This window comes from Galendromus occidentalis, unplaced genomic scaffold (assembly GCF_000255335.2).
Source record: "Galendromus occidentalis unplaced genomic scaffold, Mocc_1.1 scf7180000077545, whole genome shotgun sequence".
Classification (NCBI taxonomy): Eukaryota; Metazoa; Arthropoda; class Arachnida; order Mesostigmata; family Phytoseiidae; genus Galendromus; species Galendromus occidentalis.
This window is the reverse complement of record NW_003805533.1, coordinates 14,181-22,835: the sequence shown is the minus strand read 5'-3', so window position 1 is coordinate 22,835 and position 8,655 is coordinate 14,181.

The window sequence follows — 8,655 nt, the reverse complement described above, 5'->3', positions numbered from 1 at the left end:
CCTCTCCCCCGCGCGAGAAGCGCGCGGGTTTTCGGAAACAGAGTCGGGGCTATCCGTCAGATCTTTAATTGGAAACAGCGGTTGCGATCCTATAGCCAATTTGGTTGGGTCCTCCGTAACGAGAATAAGTCCCCCCGGACATTTCCGGTTCTCTGTGTGGGAACCTCGGGGTCTCTCTTCCTAGCAATCCTCCAGCTAGCAACATTGTTTCATTCAGATCAAGGTCTCACAATATGCAGACTCACGCAGGGATCCGCGTTTACTCGTAGTCTCCGGCTCGGGCCGCCAGAAGAAAAAATTTTGCCGCGAGAAAAAAAAAGGTTGCCGACGCCTAGTATAGACGATCCTTCTTCCGATTGTCCACTTCTTACACGAAACCGTTGTCACGGAATCAGAAGTGAATGATGTTTTAAGGGATCGTAGGTGGTCATGAAGTCCGGATTCCCGGCACCGATTCAAATGCGGCCGTCCGCTCTGGATCAACACGGAGATCGAGATGAACGACCGATCTCTCCAGACGGGTCGCCGGTACAGCCGCGCGGAGATCTCGAAATTCAGAAAGGAGCGAGTTGTCAATCTCTGTTCCCCCAGCGCTCCGGCACCAGGGTGCAACCCCGGGTCTCGGTACATAACATTTGGTGTCAGAAAGTGGTTTCCGGAGTTCGGGATTGTCAACGTCCGTGACTCCCCGCTCGTGACCGAGAATCAAAAGTCCGATTGGAGCCCAGTGCCAGTGAAAAACGCTCCAATCTCTCGACATAGCGGTTCCGAGGAGTATCGCCAGCCGACAGCGCCGACAACTGCGCGATTTCCCTACTTCACCCCAGTTCTTCTTCGTCACTCCGGAGACCCGTGAACCAGTCGTTAAAAATGGGAAATGAGAATTGCGAGGAACTCCCGGAGCAGGCATACACCCCATCGGCGGAAGAAACACGAAGCTTCAATCTCAACTATAAGCAACGCTCGACACTCCGGACACACCTAACGAAGACGATGAAGGCCGCCGAAGAGTTCTCGGCAAAGTATGTGCCTGGCGAGGGCTTGCGCAAGGAGGCACTCAAATACATCACGAAAATTGAAGAACTTCAGAAAGAAGTCTCCGTGCTCGACAAAATCCCACTACCGCTGACTTCGGCGTGTCAACTGACCCGATTCGAGTTGTCGGTGGAAAACGCTCTCCGGTACCGTCAATCGACCCAATCCATCATGGTGGAAGTCCGAGATTTCGTGGAAAGAGCGTCCAGGGCTTGCGGCCTGACTGCGAATTCAGGGGACACGTCCCAAACTTCAGTCGAGTCAGCCGTCGCGGGAAATCATCAACCTACAATGCTGGTCACCCATGCTCCGAGGGTCTCGGACATCCCTAGATTCAGCGGCGACGTGAGAAGATATCGGGACTGGTGGCAACATTTCGAATTTCTGGTTGACTCGAAGTCACTTCCATTGACCGAAAAATTCAGACTGCTGAAACTCTCAGTCACCGGCCAAGCAGCTCTAGCCATAGCGGATCTCAAACTCATTGAATCCAGCTACCATGTCGCGAAGCAAACCCTGAAGGATAGTTTCGGCAAAGTGAGGGATGCCAACTCCGAACATGTGCTGGCAATCATGAAGATCTGCGGCCAGAAAGATCCACAGCGACACGATAAGTTATTGTATTTCGCCACTCAGATCTCGACGAATAGCAAAGCGCTTATCGCCCTAGGTAGTTCGTACGGAAGTTTGACAACGACTATCTTTCCGGTTATCCTCGAAGCATTACCCCAGCGGCGGAGAGAACAGTTTTCCCTATGGGTCGAAGACCGCCATTCCGAGGAGGAATCGAGAGAGTGCGACCTGGAAAAAATGATGAAGTTTTTGGAACGGATCGCGGACGCCGGAAGGGAATCGGTGGGGTTCGATAAATCGGATTCAAAACCCTCGCGTTTCAGCGGTAAGAGGGAGTCGAGTCAACCCAAAATGAAGTTTCCTTCCAATGGCGACCGTCGTAACAAGTTCGATCGCTCGTTATCGAGCAATCAGGGGGACGCGAGTTTTCTATCCCAACCTCAGAGCTTTGAATCGACGGCCTTCGCGACTGTTCACTCGGCTGCCGTGGACCACTCATGCATTTTTTGTGGCGAGAATCATATCAGCTTCAAGTGTAGGAAAGCCTCCACGGTGGATGAGCGATTGGCGATGGTGGCGCGGAATAAAGCGTGCTCGAAATGCTTGCGTCGAAATCACTCGGCTGAGCGATGCAAATATCGTCTCCCGAAGTGTCCAGGCTGCGAGGAACGCCACTATTTCGTTATGTGTGACAAACCGCAGAACGTGGGGTCGAGTTCTCAGTCGGCGATGCACTTTGCTGGGATCAGCGAGAGAATCAGGTCTAAAGAGACGGAGGTCCTTCTGACCGGTCATGTAGAGGCTAAGAATCGGGAGAACTCGGCCATTTGCAGAATATTAATTGATCCGGGCAGCCAGAGGTCATATTGCTCTGAGTCTCAGGTTGAAAGGCTCAAATCAAAGAAGGTCGGCACCGAATGGCTCAGACTATTGACTATCGGGGGCGCGATCTCAGAGATTCAGGAATACGATATCCATGTCATTTCGCTGAAGAGTCGTTTCTCCGACGCGCGGATCGAGGTGCGCTTCACCGTATCGGCAGAAATTTCCAAAGGTACCCTCCCGGTCATCCAAAACTCGCTCGGACTATTCCCGGTCGCGGTTTCCGAGGATCCTTCGTTCCCGAGGACAATCGAGGTGCTCCTGGGCGCGAACGCCATTCCATCCCTCAAGCAAAAAATTTCGCACGAATTCAAAGATATGGTGGCTATCGATACCATCTTGGGGTGGTTTTTCAATGGACTCGACTCGGTCGACGACTCGTCGGCGATTTCCACGGCTCTTCTGGCCCTACACTCCGCCGAAAAGTATCCGATTCAGAACAACGCGAAGCGGGGTGTAGAATTACCGGCTGAGCTCGAACAACAGATCGACTTCCTCTGGGACATGGAACGGCTCGGCCTGACCATGGAGAAAGACGACGATGAAACTGAGGCACAGCTTGAACGTTTCGTAGAGGAGACAATTGAGAAGAGGCCAGACGGAGGCTATACTGTCTTCTTCCCTTCAGGGAGAATGTCGGCTCCACAGGTGGTAATGAGAAGCTGGCTCGTAGCTGCCTTTCTCATTTCTTGAAATCTAATCGGGAAAATCAAAAGTTGATCATCGCCGTCGACAACGAAATTGAAGTGATGGGATAAAGTAGCTACCCAGAAAAATCTAATGACCGTGAGTTGACTCACGGTGTCCAGACCGGACGCTGGAACAATGACTTCAGTATTTTGCAACTTAGTGTAAGTTCAGTGACCGTCATTATTACTGTGGACGGGTTACTGACTTGCCCCTTTCCTTCCAGCACTATATGAGGCATAATAAAGATCAGTACTAGTGGGGGAGCCTTTGGTATTTCACACCAAGCAGTGTTCGTCTTTATTAGCCGTTGTCCCAGTTGTATCAGGCACAGCATTGATTCGAGCTCACCGCAGCCAGAGCTAGTAGGCTAGATAGCCGAGAAAACCTATCAACGTTATTGCGCACGAGTTCGCTCGGAGCAAGTTTCGATATTGTGCTGCATCGCAGTGAGTGTTAGTGCACAAACCTCAACTGCAAGATGCCATCGGCAACATCATCAACTCGGGATACCCGTAGGTCCCACGGCTACAGAGCAAACGTATCCGAAAGTGAGCTACTGCAAGATGATAATCCAAGTTCGACCAGCGGTGGATCCAGACCACGAGCGTTCAGCAACATCATCGTCGAAACCAGTGGTAAAAACTACATACCATGGAAGACGGTCATGCCGGCTGTCATTGGAGCTGAACCGTACGCCTGGGAAGTGGTACTCGGTACCCAGAATTCACCAGCCGAAGACAAGGCTAACACAAAAGAAGGTCGACAACAACAGAAAAACTTCGACGCCGGGAACAGAGCTGCGAAGTATAACCTAATGAACTCCATTCATCCGAATTTTGCAACTATACTATTTCCTGATGATCCGGAAGAAGTGGAAGCTCATGAAATTTGGAGGAGAATCAAAGCAAAATTCACCTCATCATCAGGTACGAAGAAATCACTTGCAATTTCACGATTCTCAAGATTCAAATTCACTCCCGGGCTATCCATAGAGGAAAACATTCTTGCATTCAAAAGAATCATGTATCAACTAAATCAAGCGGGAGTTGAAGTGACGGAGGACACCCAGTGTGAAAAAAATTCTGGAAGCTCTTCCAAGCAGCTGGGACACGTTCGGACGAGCGTGGAGTGCGAGGATGGATACGAAAGTGACAGCGGACGCATTGTTGGATCTCATCGAAGGTGAAGGCGAAAGGCTGGAACGGGATGAATCCAGAAATGTGACTGCCCTGATGTCCGGACTCAACATGTCCAACGCAAACAGAAATCGCCACTTGAGAAGGAGGAACTTCTCGAGGAGAACGAACACCAGAAGATCATTCGTTCAATCGTCTGAAGTGTCAACGTCTGAGTCGTATCGTGAGATGTCAACGGACCACTTAGGGACACGTCATTGGCGCAGTCGACGCGTTCCCGAACCATGGCTTTGTCCGAAGAACTGCAGGAGACTCCAGAAAATGGCCTTGGCCATCAAGCAACTGGCGGACAAGCAGAACTCTACGAGGGAAGCAGCTACTTCGTCCACGATGCATACGACGGCAAGTTTGCTGGGAAGGTTCTTATACAAACCCGAGCAGGATCTTGTGTTCTAGACTCGGTTCTCGCGTAATCAGGCGATCCTTGAGGAATCAACCAAGATTGACAAGGTGCGAGTACAGTTACTTCTGAAGGCACATGGGCCAAACAAGTATGCCCGTCTTCACAGCCGAATGTCACCCGAGCTACCGGAGTCAAAAAGCTACGAAGAGATTCAGGGAATCCTTCTGAACACATTCGGGCCCTCCATGTCGATTTTCCGGCGACGGCATGAAATCTTGAGCCAACAGGCTCCCATATCGGCCCTTTCAAACCCCGAAGAGATAGTCGATTGGGCCAACTGGAAGGTCTTGCTCTTCGTTCCTGATGCAGCACCATATATGAAGAAGGCGGGAGAAGGCCTGCGTGTTCTTTTTCCTAAAATGATTCATCTCAGCTGTCTGCCCATGCTATTCATCGTGTATGCGAGGGAATCCGCGTCCTTTTCCCTCAAGTCGATAGCTTGATAGCGATCGTCAAAAAGCTTTTCCTTAAAGCGCCGTCACGTGTTCGTGCATTCAAAGAAGCTGCTCCCGATCTGGCCTTTCCCCCCGAGCCAATCGTTACTCGGTGGGCTACGTGGGTTTCCGCAGCTCTGTATTATGCGACGAATTTCGGCTCTTCGAGATATGTGATCCGACAGCTCAATGAAGACGAGGCTGCCGCAATCAAGAGGTCGCGAGATCTATTCTGTGATCCAGATCAGAAGGACCAGTTGATTTTCATCGCCTGAAATTTCGCCGGCCTCTTATGCTCGATAACGAGACTTGAAGGCTCCAAACAATTGCTCAGTACAACTATCAGCGTCGTCGTAGAAATCAGACAACATGTATGACGTGTCCCTAAGTGGTCCGTTAACACCTCACGATACGACTCAGACCTTGACTATTGAGAGAATGATTTTTTTCCACAACGTCTGCTCTTATATATAGATACAGAAAACTTCGTCGTTGTATGATAATACACAACATTCCTCCCTTCAGTCGGATTGCGGCCAGAGTCTACGCAATCCGGCGAGGAGAGAGTAATCAGTCGGCTTCTTAGCAAGTCGAGTCGGGCTTGCTCTGCAAGAACCAGTCTTCAGTCACGGCCGACTTCACGTTGCCTTATCAAGAGCCACAAGTCGAAAAGGGATTTCCATATCAGCGCCGAACAATCGTATGAAGAACATTGTGTACGAAGAAGTATTGCGCTGAGGAACGGAGATCAAAAGCCCGGAGACACGAGAAAAAATTACCATTCACGAACAGGATCTCAGAAAAATATAATTGTCCACCTTACTCCACCATGGTGCTCGATCCATCTGTTCATAATACGAAGATCACTTGATATATGAAACAACGATTTTATTAGTCGCTTCCGACCCGACTTCCGACCTCTTCGTCATCGAAAATTCCTTCAAGATCGAGGAGCCCCAACTCCATATCCACCAGCCGAGGTTCCAATGACAAGGGGTTCTTGATCGTGCTCCGTCCGGTACAAATTACACACGGTTTGCATGTCGCGACCTTACCAGACATCCTCCTTGAATGTGGCCATTTCAATAGATCCACCAATCATCGACAGGTCGACATTGAGCAAAATCAGCTTTCGGCCCTTGGCTTGGTTCGTTCTCAGATTCAAACGCGTGACTATTTGGCGAATCTGTGCCGTGATGGGAACGATCGACACCGAAATCACCTCTGGATGACGATTCAATGCGATCTCACAAAGCTCCGGTTTGATACGGCGATTCCTCTTGGGCCAGCAGTAGAACACACACGTTCGAGTCAACCAGGCTTCCCCTGGGGAATCGGAGCAACTCTGCGACATCTACACTTCCGCCGAGTTCGACATCACCGTACTGACTTCACCCAACAGTGATCGTCGACGAAGCACTCTATTAGAGCTGTCAATCGATTAAGAGAACGACTTTTTATAGCCTGCTCTGATTTTCCATCAATATTTCATGTCCACACCCTTTGATTTACCAACGGCGACCGAAAGCCTCGCACTGACTGCGATCGAGAAGGATGAGTAGCCATGCTTCTTTTCAAGTCGAGCGATAGAGATCAGCTAACGCGCCAGCGCCAGAATGAGTAGATGCACCAGCTCACGGCAAACATCTTCTAGCTCGCCTTCAGACAGGGGTTGAAATGGCAAGACGATATTATATAGTGGAGAACAGGAGATTTGTGAGGATCGGAAAGTTCAATACTTATGATCGAATTAACATCGGCGCATTTACAAAACTTGAATTCATCTTCCAGAGTATATGTGTCTGAGCCTCTCTTCTGGAATTCGATGACATAGATGAAAGCAGCGACGGAGCCGAACACCAGTTTTTCATCACCTCATTGCATAGGCTCTTCGAGATACGGCTGAGGTGAACGCGAGAGCGAAGAGGGTCTGGGGATGCTTGGTCGTGTGCGCTTCTGGCGCATACGTTCCTGATGGCGCTCATGGTCCCTCTGAACATCGCCTATTGATCATTCATTGTCTCCAAGCGAACGACTTTAAAATGATGACGCGTGGAACATGATGTGGCTTCGATGAGCTGAGACGATTAAATTCTTTGTTAGTGATGAAAAAGAGGATCATCAAGTCAAGTCGGGCAGGAAGACCTGTCGAAAGTTCGAAGATCCTTTGTTGAGCCACGTTCAAGGTCGCGAGCCATGGTGATAGGCGGACTTTATCTTTTGAGCAGCAAAGAGTGTACGCGGTCTGCCCAGCCGACGTTCTCTCACCAAGAAAGTGCGCGGCCCTGCACCCTATACAATAGTCATTCATGTTGCCCAATGAATGAGCAGAAGTAGGGTAATTTCGAGGGTCGCGAGCCATACCCATCGTCCCTCGAGCTCTCAAAGTCTTTGTTGGACTCTCTGTAATCGATGCTGGGCAGCGTTCTGAACACGGATGGAGGCTCTCTCTGGCGAAGAAAGAGCGCACCGCAGCTGCTTCATCTTCGCTAACCCGCGCTCGGTGTTCACAATGCTGCTCTGCATTAAGATTTCGAATGGACTGCATTCCCTCTCCTGATTGGTTGGCTCTATTTCGCCGATTGCGCAGTCTGGCAAGTTGTCGATATGAGCGGGTCTTTCGATATGAGTCTATCGATAGTCTTTCTATGAGATTATCGATATGAGTCAAGACGACGCGAGTTTGCGCACTTCGGCAGGTTTCGTCTGTTTTTCAACCGTGAGATTCTCAGGGATCGAGTGCAGAGAGATGGAGTGCCCCATGGGACTATTCGTTATTTGTTATCTCCAAATTCGCATACGATCCGAAAAGAGATGTCACAAACAGGAACCTAAAGCAAAGCTCCTCTCAAGCATCTCTCTTTCGAGGAGAAGACATTATTTGTTTCATTGCTTATTAGGACTGTTTCACTAATGGAAGGAAGAATTGATCAAGTCGAATAACCATCATCCGAATGACGTCATCCGAAGCATTTCAGTCTAGGCGGATACTCATAAAGAAGTTTCCTTTCTTTCGGCATTTACTCCGTAAACGACTAATAAAACCTCGAAAGAAGGCCAACTTGCACACCGCGGTATCATCCCGCATCCGATGAGCCTGTTTGGAAGCGGAATTAAGGGAGGGAAAGCGTCGAAAAGTCGCGGACGGACGGACGGACGGACACAGCGCTTTTATTATATAGGGGGAAATACAGAAAACTTCGTCGTTGTATGATAATACACAACATTCCTCCCTTCAGTCGGATCGCGACCAGAGTCCACGCAATCCGGCGAGGAGAGAGTAATCAGTCGGCTTCTTAGCAGCGCGAGCGGGTTGAATGCGGCTTGCTGGAGCTGGAAGAACAGCAGGTAGAGACTCTGCTAGCGCAGCCGGGGAGACCGGAGGCACAGTCAAAAGGCTCCGAAGCCTCCGGAGTCGCAGACGGTTGAGAACTTCCCGGAA